The sequence below is a fragment of the Canis lupus genome, chromosome 11 (genome assembly GCF_003254725.2).
Source record: "Canis lupus dingo isolate Sandy chromosome 11, ASM325472v2, whole genome shotgun sequence".
Classification (NCBI taxonomy): domain Eukaryota; kingdom Metazoa; phylum Chordata; class Mammalia; order Carnivora; family Canidae; genus Canis; species Canis lupus.
The window spans coordinates 46,070,216-46,094,823 of NC_064253.1; the positions used below are offsets into that span (position 1 = coordinate 46,070,216).

Consider the following 24,608-nt stretch of genomic DNA (forward strand, 5'->3'; position numbering starts at 1 on the left):
AAAAGAAAAAAAAAAACAAAGAAAATTGGAGACCCTCAGAATTGCCCTGGAGTACCAGGATCGCACCTCTCAAACGAAACCTACAGAAATCATTCTAAGCTGACTTGACTGGAGTTCTCTTAAAGACTTTGCAAACCCATGGGCTATTTTCCCTTTTCTAATCCAAAAGAGTAGACTGGGTTGCTTGTTAGCCTGCCACTCAGAGAACTCAGCTACAATGTTTGCTGATTAGTGCCAGATTTAATCCTCCAAATTCACAACTGTAGTGCTGGCTGCATAGCACCAGGGCTTGACTCTCTTTTCCTTCCATTCTCTAACAATTTAGAGTTCCCCAAGGCAGAATGAAATCCCCCTATCAGATGAGGTCACCTTTGAGATCTGAGATTTAAATAAAGTTTACTCCAACCTGCTAGCCAGACCCCTGCAGAAAGATTAATGTTTTCTCCAGTGATTTTGCAAATTATTTGGGCTTCTGTTGTGACTCTGAGGTCTTCTTTTCTGCTGAAATTTCTATTCATTGACATTTCCACTTCCTTGGTTGTTTTCTTTTCTCTGTTTTTCCTATTCAATGAGCCCCTTCTGTTTGACTTCAAAAAACAAACACACCAACTGGCACATACATATATTTTATAATAGGAGTTACGTTTTCCTTACCCATGGTAGTCACTGTTACTGTATTATTCTCTTAATACTAATCTTTTGGGGAAAGCAAATAACAGCTTTAAAAAAAAAACTTTTTTGGAGGGGGCTTACCAATCTGTTTTGAAGGCTGTAGTAATATGGGATATATTTGGGAATCATAGGTTTGTACAACAGAGGACCACTCTGACTTGTTCTTTAGCAGTTTTCCCATAATGTCTTGATGAGTCACCTGTGGACATAACTTGCTCACTTGTTATAATGCTTTCTGAGCAGGGCAAGGCAAGGAGTTTAATAGGCTTAGAGATTGACTCCATCTGGGCCCATGATTAATAAATGGCAGGACTAGCCTAGACCTGATTGTAAGCTTCCATCTGAGTCCTAGAGACCACGCTGAGAACTTCTGTTGATTTTACCCTGTTCTACCATGCTCACCAGCAATAAAATTGAGAACACAAGATGGTAAATATGCTGTGGAAGCCTCCCACCATGTCACCAGAACTCTCTGAGGGCTTAGTCCAATTCATCAGGTTCCACTCACTAGTCACTGATGCAAAATTGTCCTGGTAGACAAGTGAGAACTTGCTTAACCGTATCAATATATGTTTGTAAAACTTATTTTCCAAAAATTAAAGTGCCTTTATCTCATTTTAGTTCTCCACTCTAAAATGTATAATGTGCTCCTCCCCATTTATCTTTAAAGTAAATTCATGTAGTATGAGCTTCCAATCTATATTTCTAGATTTATCCATTTCTACACAGACACGTCCATTCAATTCTCCAGCCTCCTCATCCTCAAACAATTCACCACACCCATAATATATCCAGTCCTTTCTGGTTTATGTTCTATACTTACAGTGTATTCTTTAACTTTTTTATTTATTTGCATGAAAAATCCAGTCTTCCAAGGCTACCGGATCCACACAAAGTCATTTAGCCCTCAGCTTGATTTTTATAATTTCAATTAAAATTTGTATGTATTTTATTATCATAGAACTTCACTACTAAGATAATATATCTTCTCTTATATGATAATAGTTTCTGTATATGTTCTTTTTCTTCACTAATCTATAAGTACAGTAACATGTTTTATCTTTGTATATCTCACCTTTCTCCTCCCACATGTCCTCCTTCCAGAATAGGATAATATTATTTAGGATACAGTTCCTTAATAATAATTTACTGAATTGCATTAAGTCAACATATTCCATAAACTATTATTTGTGACTCTTTTTTCACTTATAAAACAGCAGCCATTGGGTTAGAATTTTCTAAAATTTCAAAAACCCTACCAACAATGAAGCTTGACACTATTTAAGCCCACATTATTTAAGTTGTTCTGTTTTTCTGACAGATTCCACAAGTCTAGTTTAGGGCTCACAGTGCTTCTGGGACTCAAAGGAATGAAGTACCACAGGGATAGGAACAGATTCCTGAATTCTAATGTCTATGGATTATGCTATGTACTTGGTAATGAACTATTATTCTCAAATGAGGAGGAGAGAATGCCTTTAAAACCCTATCTTGTTGCTTTTTACAGAACAGAATTATAAGACACAAAATGTGTCTGGTTCTTCAGAAATGACTTTTTTTTTTTAATCTAGTAAAGCATGTTCCTGAAAGTCCAGAATAAAAGGGGAAGAAGTGATTTCTCAGGCAGATTAAAGGCATCCATTTATGAGGGAAAGAAGAAAAGAGACAGAGGAGAAGGAACAGCTGATTCTTTACTTACAAAATCATTGTGAAACAACAATCATACTGTGCTAGAATTAGGGGCAAAACTTCATAGTGAGAACACTGAATTTGAAAATTGGAGCATCAGTGTTAGGATACATATTACCTTTGGGGGGGGAAATGTGCTCATTGAATTGATAATAAGGATACAGTAAAACTCAAGATAAAACTTAGAAGGATTGTTATATTATCTATATTTTATAATGAACTTCAAAATTATTCAGATAATTTTAAGGAGTTTAATTCTTTAATACAAGCATATTTATTAACCATTCCATTGGATGTATATTAACCAGGGCATTGTTACAAACCCCAAATCTCAGTGGCCTACCAAAGTGGAAGTTTATTTTTCACTAATACTATATATCCCATGTGGAAATTCTGTGTAGGATTGCTTTACACATCACTCAGATTAATGGAGGCTCTATTATCTTGAGACTAAACCATCTGGAATAAGTTACCTTTGAAAGAAAGAAAACCCTGGAGGATTATAATTAAATGCTTAGTCTTAGATGTGATTCACTCAATCACTTCTCATATCCTCTTGTCCTAACAGCCACATGGCCCAACCCCAGAGTAAGGGAATGGAGGGGTGCCTGCGTGGCTCAGTTGGTTAAGAGTCTGACTCTTGGTTTTGGCTCAGGTCATGATCTCAGGGTTGCAGGATTGAGCCCACATTGGGCTCTGTGCTCAGCAGGGAATATGCTTGGGATTCTCTCCTTCTGCTCCTCCCCCCACTAATGTGTGTACTCTCTCTATAAATAAATAAATAAATAAATAAATAAATAAATAAATAAATAACATAATCTTTAAAAAAGTGAAGGGAATAGGAAAAGTATATTTTTTCTCATGTACCTGGAAAGAGAGAGAAGCTGAATAAGTGAGAAGACTAGATATCTCCATCATGGATTAAAAAATTCACCATTCTTTGTCTATAATCCGTGTTTTTATGACTTATTTTCCTTTCGAGTATGTTTGTGCTACCAGGAGGATATATGATAATGAGAATAAAAATCAACACAAGAATATCAACACAACACAAATAAGAGGATAAAATGCAAGAGTGTCTTTACCTCCATACCTTCACAATGTATGTGAGAGCTCTAGTTCACCCAGTATACACTGTCTGGCATTGTTTCTGGTTCATCTGTGTTCTGAATGGTTAGTTACCCCTTCTGATTCATAACAGCACATTATACGCTCATTTGCTTGTTTCAGATTTTGAATGTCACCCTTTTCTAAGTATCATAGAGAAGCCTCTAAATATAGAGCTGTTGAGTATTATTTTAATAAAATCAATGTATTGTAAACATCATATAACAAAAATAATGGCATGGAAATCAAAAATGTTATGTCAATGAACATTACCCCTATACTCTGTAACTTTATTAGTTTCATGACAAAACTAAATAGTATAAATAACTATTTTGCTAAATGGGTATGTACATGATAGTTCCTCTTATAACTGCATACTTTATTTGGTAACCAGGAAAGACTTTTTCAAGAGCATGTTCAAAATTTGCATTTACAAAGATTACTTTTAAGCAACTGAGCAAATGAGAAATTATGTCAAATATATTTGCTTAGGACAAGAGAAAAAGTTTGAACTAACCAGATTATCTGTGCAAAAATGCATGGGTCATCCAAATCATTCCCCCAAAGCCCTTTTATGTTCTAAGAAAGCAAGCAAAAGCAGTTCATGTTTAATTAATGTATAGCATATCTAGCATATTCATTTTAGAATTCAACTTTGAAATTGACATTGTAGAGCTCTCATTGCCCCTGGTGAAATAGTTGAGTGTAGGGTATTTATTTTCACTTTACCAGACATTTACAGTATGATATGATGGAAAGTAAACTGGATTGATTGGGTATCAGGAGACCTAAATTTTCCCTCATCTTTATCCCTAAATAGTAAATAAGCTGACTTTTTTTCAAGCTTCAGTTTCTTCAGCTTTTATATACCCTTCTAACTCTATCCTCTCTTGCCATGGAGATTTCACATTCATATAGAGATGTACAAATAGCTCTACAGGAGGCAATTCTTTTCATGGCAGTAGTGTCCAATAATAGTACCACCTCTGGAGACAGACTGCCTGAATTTGACTCACAGCTTGGCAATTATTTGCTCTCTAATCAGTAAAAGAGGTATAATAATGGCATCCACTTCATAAGATGTTAGGAAGATTAAATGAATTAATACTTGTAAATGAAGTTAGAATGTTCAAATACAGCAAGCACACAATTATCATTAGTTAATGTTATCATTAGGCATTTTCTACTATGTGAATATGCTATCACTTAATAGTGATCCAACTTCACTGAGTTACTATTAGGAGAACATTTGGGATACTCTATAAACTCCATCCATAAAATAAAATAATTGGAGGGCCAGAATGTATGAACAATTAGAGGGGAGTACATCCTGTTTTTAACAAGTGAGTAGTAACCACAATGCCCAATGACAATAGCCAAAGCTTTGAGAGGCAGGAAAGGATTTAATCTTAGTTGTAAAAATGGGTATCAAAATAGGAAACATTTCATTGGTTTCTAGCAGTTGGTGGAAAAGATACCCTGACTGACCTTCATGCAAAAGACAACCTAATATATTAAAACACAAAATCAAACACTTTTTAAAATGTATTAGTGATCTGGCAAGAAGTTTTAAAGAATTTATTCTAAGGGAATAAATAAGGGAAGTGGTTTAAAGTTCAATGAATAGTAGTAGGACAAGATCCTATAGTCTCAAAACATCAAACTGATTACAAAGGAAAAAAATACAGGATTTCAAAGGCATCTTACTAATCACAAATAAATTATAGTAATTATATGATAGAAAAACCAACATTCATTTAACCAAATGATTAAAATTAACTCCACCAGTATGAGAAAGTGGACACCATAGGTTCTCTTGTGTGGTGCAATGAGAATATTACCTTTGAAATATTCCTCCAAAAATGCATAACTGCATGCATAACTGAATCTAACCATGAAGGCATCCAAACCAAGAGGTAATCTATAGAAAAACTGGCTATAACCTTCTTTTTCTAAAAATTATTTTTTAAATATTTTGTTTATTTACTTGAAATAGAATGGGCATGAGGGGATGGGGCAAAGGGAGAAACTTTTATTTATTTATTTATTTATTTATTTATTTATTTACTTACTTACTTATTTGAGAGAGAGTAAGAGAGAACATGAGTTTGGGGGAGACCAGAGGGCAAAGCAGACTTCCCACTGAGCAGAGTGCCTGACACAGGGCTCAAACCCAGGACCTGAGATCATGACCTTAAGCAGAAGGCAGACACTTAACAAACTGAGCCACCCAAGTGTTCCCCGCTATACTCTTCTGAAATGCCAATGCAAGACAAAGACTACGTGTAAAGGACATGAAAAAGACATATGATCTTATACTCACTATTGCTATAAAGGAAATCACAGGGACAAGGAGAAAAATTTAAATAATATCTGTGGTGCTTTAAAAATATGCCCACAAATCTTTGATGTTCCCCATGCCTAATTCCTCCCTCCCTGAGTAATGGCTATAATTCAGATTCACTTCTAACAAATAGCATATAATAGAAATAGAAAGATGCCACTTGTAAGATTGAAAAGGCATTGTGGCTTCCTATTGTTCCCTCTTAGATTGGCCACACTGAGGAAGTTAGCCACTATAGCATGAAGACATCAAGCAACTCTATGGTTAGGTCCACATAGTGAGGGATATAGGTGCATGCATATGTTTTGGAAATACATCACCAAGCCCAAGTGAGCCTTTAAATGACTGCTGCTTAGCAATAACCACATAGATACTCTGATCCAAACCCATCCAATTAAGTCACTCTTGATGCCTGACCCATAAATGTTTTGGTTTGGTTTATATTCAATTTATTTAATTGTGATATTATATACATAACACAAAAATTATTTAAACCATTCTAAGTGTACAGTTCAGTGGTATTAAGTACATTCATATTTTTGTGCTGCCATCACACCATCCACAAAACTATTTTCATCTGCAAAACTAAAACTGTACCCATTAAGCAGTAACTCCCCATTTTCCCCACGCCAAGACCCTGAAAATCACCATTTTATTTTCTCTATGAATTTGACTATTCTTTTATAAGTGGAATCATACATCCTATTGTGTCTGGTTTACTTTACTTAGTAAAATGTCTTTAAAATTCATGCGTGCTGTAATACATGTTAGAATTTCCTTTTATTCTAAGGCTGAGTAATATTCCATTGTATGTACATACTACATTTTATTTATTTGCTCATCCATTGATGGATATTTGGATTGTTTCTGCTTTGGCTATTGTGAATAATGCTGTTATGAACATGGTTGTACAAATGTTTCTTCATCTCCTTGTTTTGAATTATGTTAATAGTATTCTCTGATACACAAAAGATTTTAATTTTTATGTAGTCAATTTATCTATTTTTAATTTGTTAGCTATGCTTTTGGTGTCATATACAAGAAATCATTGCCAAATCTGATGCTGTGAAGCTTTTATGCTTTGTTTAAATATTTTATAGTTTTAGCTCCCATGTTTAGGTCTTTGATCCATATGAATTATTATTATTATTTTTTGCATATGCTATAAGAATCCCACCACACTCTTTTGCATACAGATATTCAGTTTTCCAAAGACACCATAGTTGAAAAGGGTGTCTTTTCCCCACAGAATGGTCACGGCACTCTTGTCAAAAAGCATTAGACCTTATATGTGTGGGTTTATTTCTGGGCTCTCTATTCTAGTCCACTGGTCTATATACCTGCTTTATATCAGTACCACACTGTTTTGATTGTGGTAGCTTTATATAAAAATTTTGAAATCAGGAAGAATGAGACTTTTTTTTCAAGACTATTTTGACTATTCATGCCCCTTGGGATTCCACATTAAATTTAGGGTATATATATATATCTGCAAAAAACATTGTTGATATTTTGATAGGTATTTCACAAAAATTATAAATTTTCTTGGACAGTAATGATGTCTACATAATATAACATGAACATAGAATCCCCATTTATTTGTATATTACTTAATCTCTTTCAGCAATATCTTGTACTTTTTGGTGTACAAGTCCTTTGTCTCCTTGATTACATTTATGACTGAGTATTTTATTCTTTTTGATAATATTTTAAATGCAATTGCTTCTTAATTTCCTTTTAAGATTGTTCATTGCCAGTGTATAGAAATGCAACTGATTTTGAACATTAATTGTATTCTGCAACTTTGCTGAATTTGTTTATTAGCTCTAACAGGTCTGTGTATGTGTGCATAATTGTTAGAATTATTTTTATATAAAATCATGTAATCTGGGGACACCTTGGTAGCTCAGTCAGTTAAGCGTCTGCTTTCAGCTCAGGTCATGATCCCGGGGTCCTGGGGTTATGTCCTGTATCAGGCTCCCTGCTTGATGGGGAGTCTGCTTCTCCCTCTCCCTCTAACCCTCCCTTGCTCATGTTCTCTTTCACTTTTCTCACTCTCTCTCTCAAATGAATAAATATCTTTTAAAAAAAATCATGTAATTTGTGAAAAAATATAATTTTACTTTTATTTTTCCAATTTGGATACTTTTTTATTTATTTTTCTCTCCTAATTGCTCTAGCTAGGATATATAGTACAATGTTGAATAAAAGTAACAAAAGTGGTCATCCTTGTCTGGTTCCTGACATTAAAGGGAAAGCTTTCATTTGTTCATCATTGAGTAGGATGTTAACATAGGTTTTTCATTTTGGCCTTTACTATACTAAGGTAGTTTCTTTCTATTTCTAGTATTTGAATGTTTTTATCATGGAAGAGCATTGAATTTTGTCAAATACTTTTTCTGTGTCAATTGAGATGATCATGTACCTTTTTCTTCATTTTGTTCCTGTATTACATTAATTTATTTTAGTATATTGAGCCATCCTTACATTCCAGAAATGAATCCTAATTAATCATGGTGTACAATCCTGTAATTGTGCTGTTGAATTCAGTTTGCTGGTATTTTCTTGAAGGTTTCTGCAACAATACCTATTAGAGATATTAGTCTATAGTTTTATTTTTCTGCAGTGTCTTTGAATTTGATATGAAGGTAATTCTGGCTTTATAAAATGAATTTGGAAGTGTTTCTTCCTCTTTAACTTTTTGGAAGAGCTCGAGAAGGATTAGTAGTTAATTCCTTCTTAAATGTTCGTTAGAATTCACAGTAAAACCATCTAGGCCTAGACTTTTCTTTGTTGGGGTGTAGGTTTGATTACTGATTCAATATTTTTAGGTCTATTCAGGTTTTTTAAACTTCTCTCTGAAGGGGTCCTTGTGGTTCAGTTGGTTAAGGGTCTACCTTCAGCTTAAGTCGCTGATCCCAGAGTTCTGGGATCGAGCCCCAGATTCTTCCTCTCCCTCTGCCTGCCACTCCCCTCTGCTTGTGCACTATCTGTCAAATAAATAAATAAAATCTTTTAAAAAATACAGTTCTTTATGATTTAGTCTTAGTAGGTTGTGTGCTTCTAATTTGTCTATTTCATCAAGTTTGCACAATTTGCTGTCATACAATTTTCTTAGTACTCTCATATAGTCCTCTTCATTTCTGTAAAATTGGTAATAATGTCCCTTCTTTCATTTCAGAATTTAGTTATTTACACCTTGCCTTTTTTCTTAGTCTAGCTAAAAGTTTAATATTCTTATCTTTCAAAAGAACTTATTCTTGGTTTTGTGCATTTCTCTATTTTGCTTGTATTTGCTCTAATCTTTATTATTTCCTTCTTTTAGCTTGGGTTTCTATATTTGTATCTTGTTTTTTACAGTGTAAAGTTGGTTTACTGATTTGAAATATTTCTTCTTTCTTAATGCCAGTATTAACTATAAAGTTCCTTTTTAGCATAGTTTTCACTGTGTGCAGTAACTTTTGGTCTGCTGTGTTTTAGATTTCATTTGCCTCAGGATATTTTCTAATTTCCTCTATGATTTCATTTTTGACCCATTGGTTGCGTAAGAGCATTTTGCTTAATTTCCACATATTTGTGTGTTTTCCAGGTTTCATTCTGCTATTGATATCTGGCTGCATTCCATTGCAACTGGGAAAGATACTCAGCATGATTTTAATATTTAAACATTTATTAAGTTGGTTTTTTGACCTAACATATGGTCTATCCTGGAAAATATCCCATGTGAAAATATGTATTTTGCTAGTGTTGGGTAGAGTGTTCTGTACATTTATATTAAATCCAATTGGACTATAGTGTTGTTCCTTGTTGTTTTGTTCCTTGTTGATTGTTCCTAGTGTTGTTTCCTTGCTGATCTTCTATCTCATTTTCTATCCATTATTGAAAGTAGGGTATTCAAGTCTCTTACTACTATTGTAGAGCTATTTCTTACTTCAATTCTATTAATATTTGCTTAATATATTTAAGAGCTCTGATGTTTGCTGCATGTATCTTTATAATTATTATATCTTCTTGGTGAATTGACCTTATATTATTATATATAATGTCCTTCTTTGTCTCTTTTATTAACAATTTTTACTTAAAGTCTATTTTGTCTGATACATCATCTATTTTGTCTACTCTCTTTTGGTTACTATTTACAGGGAATATCTTTGACTTTCACGTATGCATGTCTTCATATTTAAAGTGTGTTCCTCATACACATTACAGTTGGATGAACTTGTTTTATTTTTTTTAAAGACTTATTGATTGATTGATTGATTGATTGATGGTAGACATAGAGAGAGTGACAGAGAGAGGCAGGGACACAGAAGGAGAGAGAAGCAGGCTCCATGCCGGGAGCCGGATGCGGGACTTGATCCCGGGACTCCAGGATCGTGCCCTGGGCCAAAGGCAGGCACTAAACCGCTGAGCTACCCAGGGATCCTCTATTTTGTTATGTTTGTATCTAATTTGCCAGTATATATCATTTGATTGAGGACTTTCACAGATTTTCTGTTTCCAGCCACTACATTTTGGAGTAATCACAGCAATGGATAAAAACCAATATTCCTGAATATTAATTACTAATATAAAATTTATATTAATATCTTGGTTTTTATAATTATATTGCGGTTATGAAGATTATGTTCTTGTTTTTAGGAAAAAAATATAAAGAAACATTTCATGATTCAGAGGTATTGTGACTCAGGTTAACCTTAAATGTTTAAGAGAGAGGATATGACAAAGGAAATGTGGTAAAATTTTAACATCTGGAAAATCTGGATGAAGGTACATAAAAATCTTTATTACTTTTCTTTGGACCTTGCTGCATATTTAAAATTATGTCACAACTTAAACCAATTAAAGAAAATTGAATTCAGTGACCAAAAATTAAGAACACACTGGAATCCAAAATATGAATAGAGCATGAAAACTAACTTTTACCTCCTTGATTCCAGAAGGAAAGGGAAGAGACAAATGAGTAAAGGTAGTATGTAAATAACATCTGAGAAGTTTTCCATAATTGATGGAATACATTAATATAAATATTAAATAACCTAAGATCAAAATAAAATAAGATAAAATAAATATGAAAAATTTGATATCTGGACATAACACAGTAAAAGTTAAAGGCAGCAGAGACAAAATAAAAATGTTACATGCTGTGAAGAAGAAAGATCGATCATCTTCACAGAAAGCAATTAGGTGGACAACTGACTTCTGAACAGCGAAAATGTACATACCAGAAGACTAGTATACTAATAGAATATGCTAGAGCAAAATAACTATCAACCCAGAAGCATATATTTCACAAGATGTCCTTCAGTGGTGAGGAACAAATAAAGACATTTATGGACAAAAACTGAGCATGTGCTACCAAAAAATGATGTATCTTAGATGTAGTTCTTCAGGCAGAAGAAAATTATCTCAAGTGGAAGATCTCAGATACAAGAAGGAATGGTAAGCAAACACAGTGAGCAATATTCTTATTTACCTATATGAAGCAAAAATAAAATTGTCATTTGGGTTAAATATTGCAATAGAAGTAAAATCCATGAAAATTGCTAAAATTAAAGGGAGCTGATTGTAGTTGTTATTCCAAGCTCTTATATTGTTTAGAAGGAGAGTAAAGATTGAACTTCACACTTTAGTGAGTTTTCCTGAACATAATTACATTTCTAAGATAATCATTAAAGACTAGAAAAGAGAATATAAGTATTAAACTAAACTAAAGAGAAATGAGAATAACTAATCAATTCAAAATAATTAGGAAATAGATCAAGAAACACAAGAATGAGTAGACAAACAACAAATTTAAAATAATGTTGAAGATTTAAAGAAAACATTAGCACCGTAATCAAGATCAATAGACTAGATACTTCAACTAAAATACAAAAATCAAAATGGTAGCTAACTCTGGTAATAGGCAGTATGATTCCATTTATGTGAAATTAAAAAAAAAAGATATGGATCCCGAAGCAAATATACAATGGTAGAAATATGTCTCAAAACTATAGTGAAAAGCAAAAGAATGATAGAATTCAGAAGACAGTTTATCTCTGAGGGGACAGGAAAGAGATGGGATTGAAGAATATATGGGTTACTTCATGATATGTTAATGGTTTTCCTACTACTTAATGATGTGCAAAATGTTATGCATTTGCAGCCTAATTTACAACTCATACATATTTTAATATTTTTCTATATCTCTATTCAATAAAACCAATTAAAAAAGAAACATCTGAAATAAAATGTTTTGAATGGATGTGGAATGTATTGTACTGCTGTCGTGATACAAGGTTGTACTGTCAAATTTGAGAACTGTTTTTGATTGGTGGACCAGCCTGATAAGGTAACAGTGCAAAAACTAAACCTAGGTCAGGTCTATATAACATTAAACTCTGCCAGGTAGTTAAAAGCGATAGATTGCACAATTGCCCTAATTACTCTCTTTCATATATCCACTCTCTTTGTAGTGTTACTTCACAGTTACTCTCATCCAGAGGTAGAATTCATTTGTCTACTCCTTATTTCTAGGCGGCCTTGTGACTTGCTTTGGTCAACAGAATGTGATAAAAGCAACACGGGGCCAGTTCTAAACATTGGCCTTAATGCTTCGATTCCATGTCAGTCTTGAAACTGACATCTGTTATGTGAATTGGTTCAAGATAATCAACTGTGTGATAGAAACATATGGCTCAGTCACTCTTGGTGCCTCAGTCACAAAATTGCAACATAAGTGAGCGAGGTCATTCTAGACTAGTCACTCCTGACCTATCCACAGCTGACCTCATATATGTGAGCAAGTTCAGCTGAAGTCAGTCAAACCTAGGATCATCAAAACCACCCACTGACCCGCAGACCTGTGAGAAACAATCAAATGATTGTTGTGTTAAGCAAGGAAGTTTTGGAGGACTTTATTACTCAGCAAAAAACTCAGTCATGCAATCATTAAAGTACATATTAATCATAAATAAACCTGATTCTAAAATTTTACAAACACAATATCTTTCCTTCCTATATTTCTTTTTCTCTGAAAGTACTCATAAAACATGTTCACATAATTTTGTAAGTCCATGAAATACTTAGTAGCCTTGAGTATTCCTATTGTGCATAAAGTGTCCTTATTTTGGAATGTTTGAGACAAGAAGGTCTTCAGAGAATATACGATCTGAGAAGATAGATTTTCAATTTGCTTTTTTTAAAAAAGTAAATGGGATAATGTTTCTTAAGGATAAAATAGAAAAACGCAAGAGGAAAAAACACAGGTATGAAACTGAAATACATTGATCTCCCTTCTCTTAATTTATGCCACTGTGAAAACCCTGTTGTCCTGAGGAGCCACAGTATTCACAAGAACAAGAGAACAGGGGTGGAAGAAGGTATCTTTAACAAAGTCATCAAGGCACTCATGAGGATGGCTTATTTTCCATGAACAAGCTGCATAACTTAGTACTCTGCTCTAACACCACACACAGCATAATGGAAACGGCACTTTCATAATACTGATGCTCCCACAGGGAGCTCAACAGTGAACCAGGAAAAGATCACAAGCTCTGACAGCTGATTGGTGAATTAATTAGGTGCTGCACTTTTTAAATGCTACTGTAAATCACATGTGCAGCACGAATTCAGAGTCATAAAAAGATTCCAAGGATGCTAGGTACTGTCACTTAACAGTAGGGCAAAATATAATCAGAGTCCAGAGGGAGACCCAATGCAAACAGATTTACCAGAGACCAGCTGAGATTAATCTTACTTATCTCCCTCTCATATGGGAAAATTTAGATGGGGTGGCAAAATTATTTAGGCTCCAAGCAAAAGAAATTGATGCCTTTTTTATCACTTGCTCTTAAATTTTCTTAATACAGACTTAACTTCATATTTATAAACTGTTTATCCATTTCTGAAATTATTCTTCCTCATATAACCTATCAAGTGACAGGAGATTTTGAAGAGAGATCTCAGAGAGGACCATTTTTCATTCTGCAACGACTGGGTCTTGTTACTGCTGCTTTTAGGCTCTCAAAAATTCTTCTGTTGCAGGTCTTAGTTGCTAAGTGTATCTTGTTACATAACACATTGTATTTATCAGTTGTGTGTGATCTTGGGCATGTTATTAATCCTCTCAGTTTTAGTTTCTTCATCTGCAGAAAGGGAATAATAAAATTCATTTCATAGGGCTATCATGGAAATTAAATAAATACTGTAAAGTGCTTAAAACAGTGCCTGGTTCACTGCACGACAGAGTGCTATAAAAGTTGTTGCGTAAATGTTGACACAAAAATGATGTTATCATATTTCCACTGAGATCCACCACCATTGAAACTTTTGATCACTCAGCAGACAAAAATTTTGATTTCTAACAGTTTTTATGAAAATGGATCTTTCTCCAAAAAAAAATGCAGTCTTCAATAGTTGAAGTACAAAAATACCAATAGAGCTTTACATATATAGGATAGAAGTGTGAGGGTTCTCAGAATTTTCTGGGAATATGAGGAGATAAACATAGGACAGGATTATATCTGTCAGATTGAAAAAAAAAAAAGGGGGACTAAAATTCATTTCAAGCCTCTTTTCTGGTGAGAAACAAGTCATGCTGCAAGCATGTTGATCCGCAGTTGCATTTTCATTAGATATCCCTCGTGCCTTGTGGGAATGGTATGCACCAAATGCAGAGTTGATTCAATGTACATATTAATAATATTTTAACCTCTTTTAGTGAAAACACTGATCACTAAAAATACATATGGGCATAGAAAGAACATATAAAACATTTGAAAAGATTATTCTTAATTTTAGTTCCTTTCCCTTCCCCTGCCTGCTATGCACTGAAGATAACTGTTGAGGCCTAAAATGATCAACTACCATGCACACAAAATGCATGAGGACCAGGATAGGGTTGAGAGAAACACAAAAAGTGGACCAATATCTCCAGGATAATCAACCTGAGACTATATCTTAACTGGTAAGCGTAAAGATGCCTGAGGTATTATCCTTTATTCAGAGTGATTAGACTGTGATATTATTAGATGTAAAAAGGCAATCAATAGGTAATAAGACATACTTGGCAAATAGGAATAAGAAATTAAATATTTATATTGAGAGAGTGTATTATTGTCCTGTTTTATTCTGAAAAGGACTTGGGATAGCCAACTCAGTTGTTGTGGTGTGAGATCAAAATAAATGAGGAAAAAATTTAAAACCAAACAGATAAAATAATGCCAAGGATAAGGTTAGTACCTACTTGAAATCAAGTAGTTTATGTCTGGGGGACTCCAGATTTGTTGGACTCCTTTATCAAAAACAGTACTGCTCTTTGTGTCACTCCTAAAGGAGCTACCTGCAAGAAACAATAATAAAGGAGGGCAAAGTTCCTCTTTCTTATTAATAGTCTTCAGGACCCTGTCAAATGGAGAACTATGATCACCTGGGCTGGAACCAGGACTTGGATTAGAAGCCTGAGAGACCTCTGCTACCTGACTCCAAATTTACGCCTAAATCATACGTTTTAACATTGATCAGACTGGATGTTTTCAAGGAAAATAATAGGTCAACGAAGGAGCTACCTAGGGAGTGAGCCCTTGGCCAGCTTACCATTGGAAAGAACATAAAAAGGAGAAGAGTATGTTAGTAAGAAAGATGGCTGAGCTCCTCCATGTAGAAGGGCTTTAAAGCACCTTTCAGTTTGAAAGGAAGACAAGACAGACTGGTTCCTATGTGCATAAATATTAATTGGATGGCTACCCCACAATGTCCTGGAATCTCTCCAATCAGATGATTATCTCCTCTTCCTGGGAATTAAAGCTTCCTCCTCTCTGAAAGCTCTTCCTGCAGATATTGCACAGGTGGCTCCTTCTTATCACTCAGGTCCCTACTTAAAAATGTCACCTCCATTGTTTTTTTTGGTTTTTTTTTTTTGATTTTTTTTTCCATTGTTAAAACCTTTTCTGACAACACAATTCCAAGTAGTTCCACAAGCTCTCAAGTTGTTTTAGCACTTATTATTGAATGTTTTCTTTTAAATATTTTTCTTGTTAATGGACTCTATACAGCATCCATTTAGAACATAAGTTAAATGACAAAGGTTCTTGACTGTATTGTTTACTCACATACATGTGAGTAATAAATGAACATAATAGATGCTCCATAAATGTTTACTGAATGGAAACATGCATGCATATGTATTTTGATAGGTCAAGAAAAGTGGTGGAAAAAGAACTACTTCTTGGGAATCTCTATTTTAGTACTGATTAAGCTAACATTTACTAAGAATGAGTATTATTATATTGTTTTCTCTTTTCAGTCTTCACAACACCACCATAATATAAACACTGAAAAGAAAAATGAGGTCATATCCCAACCAAATCTACCCTAGAGCTAAATAAGAGATGAGATCCATCCCTAGACTGATCCCATAGCAGCTATACCTCACTACCATATATGCTATTGGATTCTGTTCACTTGCCAGATATCTGCAACAGATTTGGTTTTGAGCTTCCTGGTACCCTACACACACCTGCAAATAAATCCATTACATAGTCTACTGGAATCATAGTTAAAAATAACTTTCCAAGAGAAGCCATGTATTTGGAGTGCTTAGACTGGAAGTATGTTACATGATCTTCTTAATGGAGAAACTTCATAAAGGATGAAGAAAACCACATCATGAATGACATTACTACCATAAAGGCAAGCATGAATTTCTAGCATCCATAACACAAATCAACGTAATTCAATTGCATTGATACAAGCTGTGGTTCATTGAAAGCACTTCCACGGAGTAAATACAAAGATTTTAATAGTCTTGCTTAATCCATTGATAAAATTTAATCTATACTGATGAATGAAAAGCATTCGTGTCATTTGGACAATCTTCCCTCATTATTATTTCTTACCACTCTTTTGCTGATTGATATTGGCTGACAGAAATTATGACGCATATATTGATTGTATGGTGAGTTACAGACCACAAACATTTGGTATTACTAATTAAGGACATATCCATGGGTTTTATTTTTTTTTAAGATTTTATTTATTTATTCATGAGACACACACACACACACACACAGAGAGAGAGAGAGAGAGAGAGAGGCAGAGACACAGGCAGAGGGAGAAGCAGGCCCCATGCGGGGAGCCTGACATGGGACTCAATCCGGGGTCTCCAGGATCATGCCCTGGGCTGAAGGCGGCGCTAAACTGCTGAGCCATCTGGGCTGCCCTATCCATGGGTTTTAAAACATGCATAATTTGGGCATTTTCTCAGGAGTTGAGACACCTAACCAGAACACTTACCTGAACTGGCTAACATTACACCTATACAGACAAGTACAAAAGGGAATATCTATAGCCAATGTCTAGACTTCCTCAGAAAAACAACAACAACAACAAAAACAAAACAAAAACAATTCTGGTTTTATATAATATATGAATAGAAGTCTAACCATCTTATCCTAGTCATATTCCAAAATCATTAAACAATAACAGTTAAATATAACAATATTTAACTTTATGTTATAAAATGTGCTCTGAGATAACTACATAATTGTTGGGCTCTAATTCAAGGTCAGTGAATTGGAAAAGCATGTAGTTTGTAATGGCTGATTTTAAGCCATTCATTCTTACCATTATCATTACATAAGCATCCAAGACAATATCGAGCAGTAGTTTCACATCTTCTTTTTACGGACTAGTGAACTAAGCCCCAGAGACCTCACGTAAATTACCAAAGTAACAAAGGCAGTGAGTGAGAACCTAGGAACCACTGCCCTGTGCCTGAGATTGCAACCACTAAAACATTCTCCCACACTATTCGCAATTTCTGCCCAATAGATGAAATTCAGAGATTTTTGGACTAGCAAGAATCTTGAGGTCATTTGCTTAGCTTCCTTACTTTATACATGGACTAAAACAGGGTAAACTGTTGACTTCAAGTTCATGTTCTACTTAGCGACAGAATTAAAATAGAACCATTCCAGTATTTTTCTAAATAAAATTTCTTTATATAAAAATTCATCTTAAATCAAGAAAAATAGGGTATAAAGTAGTATCACTTAGTATTAAATACTGATGATGTCTGTAAAGAATATTTTACTATGTAAAAGACCATCAAAGAATGAATAGTGAGAGAAATGCAAACTCATCTTTTCAAACACTTATTAATACATGAATCCCCAGTGAGAAGCAGCTAGTCAGTCAACTGCCTTCAGGTGACATCTCTAGAAGCAGGACTCTTAACACTGTTTACAGCAGCCCATTCTGTTTCAAGAAAAATTCTATTTTTTACAGTTTTTCTTTGTTTTTTTGTGTTTACTTAAACTAATCCCATATAATATTATCTTAAAAATCCTTCCCATGTTGTACACCGTAGACCCATATTTCTCAGGACCTCCCTCAGAGTCACAGCTATAAATACTAACTAGGCTCCCTTCTTTCTGACATTAATTCAGATATTTACAGAAAATTATCATCTCTAACACTTGTTAGTCTTTTCTCCTCAAAACAAGGCACACATAATTCTTTCAAACTTTCAAACTCCCTCATTATCATGCTCACTCTGGGCAGTTATCTTCAGGCTCATCAATATCCTCCTTCAACTTGTATACTCAGATCACAGTGTTTTGGGGGTGTTTTACTCAGAGCACTGACCGAGTTTATAGTACCCTCTCTGTTCAATATGCCCATTTTAATGTGATCCACTTTCTAATTACAGCCTGTCATCACACTGATGACACTTAACCTTCTAAACTTGAGTCTATGTTTGGTTATTTTTTGAAAAACGAAAATGTCTCCATTATCTTCTCAATTTACTTTGCTCCTAACTAATACCGATTTTAAAAATATATTCTGATGGCTTTAGAATGAAGAAAATAAATTTTAAAACCTCACCAAAGATTTTGAGGAAATAAAGAATAGCAATAAAAAATAGGTTAAATAGTTCACTACCTGTGGAAGTGGGGGGGGGGGGCAATGTTAAAATCTCTCTTTGTCCCTTTAGATGAAGACTTTACTGTGTGTAAAGGAGAAGGAGCCAGTCTTGGGGGCCAGGGGTAGTGGTGCTGAAAATGGACGTAAAAATGAGCTTAACTGTTAGAACAAGAACTTAGAGGAAACAGGATCTGTCCTTTCATTCTGCTTTTGTTATATACTTTAAATTTTTGTTAAAATAAAAGTTTCCATATGGCTTTGATGTTTCTTAAAAACCCCATCAAAATAAAATATTAAGTTTTAAAATAGGGGATCCCTGGGTGGCTCAGCGGTTTAGTGCCTGCCTTTGGCCCAGGGCATGATCCTGGAGTCCTGGGATCGAGTCCCGCATCAGGCTCCCTGCATGGAGGAGCCTGCTTCTCCCTCTGTCTGTGTCTTTGCCTCTCTCTCTCTCTCATGAATAAATAAATAAAATCTTTAAAAAAAAAAGTTTTAAAATAACCTTCATAGTATGTGCTTCATTTTTTGCCAATAAAAATAAAATCACTCTGTCTACTATATAGACATCTGAAGAGAGCCAGTGTTCTTTGGGATCACACTCAGGGATAGATTGTAGAACTTCACTTAAATTCAAGTAGAAAATATGGGATAATTTATCAGGATTACTTAAACTGGCTAAAATAACTATGAAAGTATACTAAGAAATATTCAAAGAAGCAATTATATTCATAGTGTCCTCAAATCACATTAAATTTATATTTTAAGTACCATTAGATGTTCGTTTTGATTAGAAGAGCCCTGTGAATGATAGACACTTTTGTGCTGAGCAAACGAGCAGTTTCCTCTAATTCTCTTTACATGACTGTCCGTTCTTTCTCTATTACTTCATCTAAGTCAACATAATGGAGATCGCCCATTATAAAATGTGAGCCATATGCATCACCACCATGCAGTTCATTATTTAAGTTGGATCAATAATGCCTTTATTAAAAAAAAATCTCACTAATTCAGTATACCTCTGCCTGTTTAATTTTTCTATTGCTCCTTGAAATATACTTCATTTTTTCATTTTCATTTCCTGTATTTCTGTGCATAGAAAGTATCAGTTTCCTTTGGGCCCCAAAACATCATCCCAGATGTGTGTGTATGTTTGTGTCCACCATGAACACCTGGGTAGACTTCACAAATAAGGCATTCTTTCCTTTCGTTATTGTTTGTCTGGTAGACTTGTGAAGGAGTGCCAAAAGCAGGCCTCTTTCTTTTCTAGGACACTCATTTTTCAGAAGAAAATGTTCTTTGCTTCACTTTTGGTCTTCATGAGGGCATAAGCAAGCAGCCCCACATGTCTCCCTGTATTGGCGTTAAATGAGGGCTTTCTTAACAGTTACTAGCCAAGACTTATCTTTCTGGGCACCCCTCAATTCCTAATTTCTCTCTCTGTAGTGTTAGGTGGTGAACAAAAGTAGTGATTGCTAATGTCTCAATCTGCTTTCAGACAACTAAAACAAAATAAATAAAATAATAAAAAATAAAAACTTTTTTGTGTATCAGTGACCACCAGCTGAGAAAGGGGAGGTAGAAAAACCAATAAGACTTTGCAAGGAAAAGAAAGTTATCTATACCACACATAGAAAGGCCCCTAAAAGGCTTTGAGGTAGTTTCTATTCTTTCAGGCATATATATATTTTAAATACACTATGAGTAAATGTTGTATTTGCCAGAACTAAAGAAAAAAAAAAGCCCAGAGGTAAATCATTTTCCACCTATTTAATAGTGATATACTTCCAATATCGTTACCCATGTCATAAGTACTAAAAAGGAAAATATGTTTAGCCATTTTGCTCCATGTGTAACATTTGAACTAGAACATTGAACCATGCTACCATAGTGTTTAAAAGAACAAAAATCACTTTAAACAAATAAAAACAGTGTACAGAGTACTGGAAACATATCATATGTAACATATGTAATAGTTTTACAGAGAAAACTGGATAAGCCTAACAGTGGATTGTTAATATGCCATAACTTCCTCAAGTCACTTTGGAGCTAATAAACCAGGGAAACTACTTAATTAAATGCATGATCAAATAAAATAAAATTAATTTCCTTATTGTTATAAAGAAAATAAGTCTGAAGACACAAAATGGTATTTCATTTCATACTGAAAATATAACTAAAATAAATTTAGTATTTACCTCATATGATTAAAAATCCATGAGACACTAGAAGCACAAGCAGCACTTGCTATGGCGATACAGCATTCCCGTGGTACTCTTCAATTTCTATAAATATAAGGAAAGTGAAAGAGTGTGTTTAGAGCAATATATGTCTTTGTAAAATGTTGCTGATTAGCTCTGTAATGTTGATAATTACTCCACAGTGCCTTTTAAAAGTACTTCCTTACATATTGCTGTTATCATAGTTTTAAATGCACAATATAGTAATGAAAATTATGTCACCTGGAGCATCCAAGACACAAAAATAGACTCCAGGTCATAACATACAAAAAAAAAAAAAAAAACCCACTCAACTGCATGCTATTTTGCTATTTTACTGAGAAAAGCTGTTGTACTATAAAAACTAAAATATTTGTAATTTAAATGTTTTCTTATTATATACACATTTCCAACATAAATACTTTTCTAGTTATAACACTGAGTTATAAGTAGTAGTGGGTGTCAGTTCCATTGTTTAGTTTCTACCACTGACTTCTTCACTATATTTCAGCAAGTATTCTTATTTCATGTCTCATAATTTTCCTGGAAAAGATTCATAGAATGTGAGAAATACCTGTCATTCATTTGGTAAGTTGATAAGCAATATATAGATATTTAAGTGAATTCTGCTTCTAGATAATATACACTACATACAGTAAAATAATTATAACTCAAACTTTCACAACCTACTTCAATTATTTGTAGATAAAACGTTTTAATTATATTTTTCTTCCATCTACTTGCTAAAATAGAAATAAAATGAAGAGCAAAATATATAGATACCTTGCTGCTTTCCAGTGTTACTTCTCCATGTTTGCCATACATAACACATACTATTTAGGTACAATAGGAACCGTATTACATTCCTCTCCTACATCTCCCTCACAATAAGTCTCATACATGTACTGTTAGATTCAGGTACAAATTTCAATAAATCCACACCATGGAAATATGCCCTCTACCCTCCAAATTCTCTGAGAATCTCTAATTCAGTAGGTTATAAATAATATCAGGGTAGGAACAAAGATGGTGGGGAAATTGTGCTCCTAACTGAGAAGTATAATTTTGTCAAGGTACCTGTAGCAGGTTAGAACAGGAAAAAAAGAAAAAAGAGTATCTTCTTAATCCATTGCAAGGTGATGAAAAGAAACTAAATTCATACAATTATTCATAAAAATTACATTACCAATTCAATTTTCCTATTGACTACTATTAGAAACTAAATATGCATATGTAATATCTGTGAATATAAATACATATTTATGTAAATAAATATAAATAGACAGTATAGATGGACAGATAGATTAACAGATAAAAAGGACAGATTGATAAACCGGATCCCTCACTATGTGCTTTTTTGTCTCTTTTGTCAGTTTTGGGCTATTAGAACTCACTTTGAAGCAAAGATGTTTGTCTTGTCCAAATAAATTCTGTATAATGAATAACATGTCCCGTTAAATTCTAGAAAGATATTGGAAGCTACATTTACATTAGGGAGAAACAAAGTGTGAAGGAAAATGTGGACCACATTTGGCAGGAAAGAAAGTATTCTAAAGTTCAGAATAATGGGATACTAGCCAGAAAAATAATGAAATGCCAGGAATTGCTGCACAACATTTTATGAATTTCTAGACATCTTGCAGAACTATCCTACTTTCAGAGAACATATCAACTAATCCAAAACCTTATCATCTTCTAACTGCATTCACAACTATTTGCCTTGTTTTCATTTTGTTATTTATAATTCTACAGTGAACAACCCAAAACTTTTATTGAAAGCTCATTATGACAAATGCTGTTTTAGGTGCTTTCATATGCCCATCTCATTTAATCAATAGGACATAGTGTCACACTTTGCAGAGAGTAGCCATTATCTTATACACCATATGTCTTGGCATAAAAATCCTAAGTTGGAAGTTGCCTGTTCCGTAAAATAAGGTGCTCTTTCCAACTACTTATAATTTTTTAAGATTTATTTATTTTAGAGGAGAAAGAGAGAGAGAGAGAGAAGAGCAGGAGTAAGGGGAGGGGCAGAAGGAGAACTAGAGGGAGAGAATCTCAGGCAGACTCCTTGCTGAACGTGGAGCCCAATGTGGAGCTCAAACTCATGACCCTGAGATCCTGACCTGAGCCAATATCAAGAACACTCAACTTACTGAGCCACCCAGGTGCCCCTCCAACTAATTATAAATTTTATGTTCTGAATATTTTAAATTTTGTAATGTCTAAAGTATTTACTGAATAATTAAAAATGTATATGAAATACGAAAATTACCAAATAAAGTCCATTATCCTCAGCATTCCAGTAGAATGAGGGGGAGCGATGATCTTAGAATCTCACAAGTCCTTTTGGTTATGATTACATTCAAAGATTAAATTTATGACATTTTTAAGGAAGAAGGAATGTGTGTTATCTCTTCAACCCACACATTGGAATTTCCTAACTTTGCTGGAAGAAGATAATTTTAATTAAGAACAAATATTATTTGAACGAGATTAAAAATAAGCTATGATGGTAAAGTAAATGGTATGAATGCAAAAGGAACCACTAGATATAAGGATCAGAGAGAGAGATTATTTTGCTAAATGGAAGAAAATAAAGTTGGGAAAAGATAAGGTAATGGAGAAAGAAAGTGGGGGGAAATGTGTTGATTAAACTCATAAAAGTATATATGTCTGTAGGGTATTTGGGGTGGGGGTAGGAGTTGAAGGAATACAATTGTTTAAGTAGAAATTCCTTCAGAGTTTGCTAGGTACATTGGAGTAAAGAAATGTAAAGTCTAAAAACTAAATCAATCATTACAATAATGGGGCATCACGTTCTATACCTAATGGTAACGTGTAAGAGAAGGAGTCAGGCCTAGATGTAGTCCCAGATCATGGGACTCATTCATCTTAATTTGGAGAGATTCTTTATACCACAATGGTTTGGAAAATAGAAAGGCATTAATAGCAGAATATATTGTTCAGAGAAAGAAGAAGGAGTATAAAAAAAATCAGTTTCATAAGAATTGGTAGGATTGGCTCCCCTGAACTGGGGACAAAATTCAAAACAAAGAATTTGAGGAACTACACCCTCAACATTTTGGTTGAAGCATACAATTTTAGTTAAATGATAATGTCTAGAACACAGAAAATGAGGACTTGATGAATGTGTATTTGCAAGCAGTTAGTAGTCAAAAGAAAGCCCATTCATGTATAAAATAAAAATAGCCCACATGCTAGGGCATTCAATAAAAATCATACCTAAAGTAGGCAGTGTACCTAATAAAGTCCCTGAGAGCCAACCTGGAAATAGTTCATAAGATATATACAAAATTTTTGACATTAAGTCTACAAAAATTACATCACTCCTTCCACCACCAAGATCATGTGATTAAATACTGATGGAAATGAAACAATATTCCAGTCCTTCTGGCTTCCAAGTCCATTCCCTCTTTACTACATATTACCTCCCTCATTTCTAGTGTCTTTCTATAATGAGATGATTATATACTGCAGCTGAATCCCAAATGGGTATGCAATACTCATCCAATAATGACTGTAAGTGCACCACTGGATTCCTGTGGAGATTAAAGCACAATGCACTTACCCCAGTCCCCTAGAATTCAGTGAGAGATCAAAGGGCAGCTCTTACTGCTATTATTGTTTACAAAATGAGAGAACATCTT

General features: G+C 34.2%; 1 protein-coding gene across 10 annotated transcripts in view; it reads right to left on the bottom strand.

The window, feature by feature from the left end:
* The window catches only part of LINGO2 (leucine rich repeat and Ig domain containing 2), a 1,134,307-nt gene that overhangs the window by 642,540 nt on the left and 467,159 nt on the right, over nt 1-24,608 (bottom strand). For all 10 annotated transcript variants that reach the window (XM_049116208.1, XM_035697330.2, XM_025431889.3 and 7 more), the window contains one exon: nt 20,917-21,003. The gene's annotated coding sequence lies outside the window, so the exon portion shown is untranslated. The remainder of the gene's footprint in view (nt 1-20,916; nt 21,004-24,608) is intronic.